Below are 909 nucleotides of genomic sequence, written 5' to 3'. Positions count from 1 at the left end.
TCTTTTCTCCTCCGTTAGCCTCGCACGACTTTTTGTCGTCGCTACGCTTATAATGTCAACGGAATCCGCCGTAACCGCTACACAAAAAATAAAGATTCGACGTTGACCGCCCTCACTACATCGCCGACGACAACTTTATATACAAAAGCAACCATAACGACAGTAAGCGCTAAGTGGATGACAATTCACACTACCACAACAACTACATTAAAATAAATTCGACTGCTACATGAACGACTGCTACATGAACCGCTACACACACACAAAAAAAAAAAAAAGATTCGACGTTGACCGCCCTCACTACATCACCGACAACAACTTTAAATACAAAAGCAACCATAACGACAGTAAGCGCTAAGTGAATGACAATTCACACTATCACAACAACTACATTAAAATAAATTCGACTGCGACATGAACCACTACACCCATTAGGGCAAGCAAACGAGGTCAGGTCGACCGTCTTGTCGAGTTTGTCACGCCGCAACGATGACACACGGACGTCGATGGGCTTGTCATCACTTCAAGAGGAAGGAACACGGTCTCCGTTTCCCGTCCGGGCTATACAAATTTACAGGTAAAGTGCAAAGAGTGAGGATCTCTCCTCTTGAGAGAAGCGCAAGCGTCTTTAATTTGTACTGGCAGAAAATGAAATATTCACAAGGACCCCCTACAGGCAATTACATTAAAAGTGTGTGGTTGGACACCGCATAGCGGCGCCCGCTAGCACCCCCCCCCCACCACCTCAAAGGCCAGTAGGGTGAACTGTCGCGAAGTTTACAACGTCAGATTTTACCCGCCATGAATAATTCAAGGTGGAAGCGGGAAAAAGAGAAACCGGGGGGAAAAAAAGACAGTGGCGGATGGCGGTGTCCGCGGCTAGCGCGGCGCAGCTTCCATTTGCTAAAT

The sequence above is a fragment of the Hippocampus bargibanti genome, linkage group LG16 (genome assembly GCF_051943395.1).
Source record: "Hippocampus bargibanti isolate YZ-2025 linkage group LG16, ASM5194339v1, whole genome shotgun sequence".
Taxonomy (NCBI): domain Eukaryota; kingdom Metazoa; phylum Chordata; class Actinopteri; order Syngnathiformes; family Syngnathidae; genus Hippocampus; species Hippocampus bargibanti.
The sequence above is the reverse complement of the archived record's forward strand: the minus strand, read 5'-3'. Positions refer to the sequence as shown.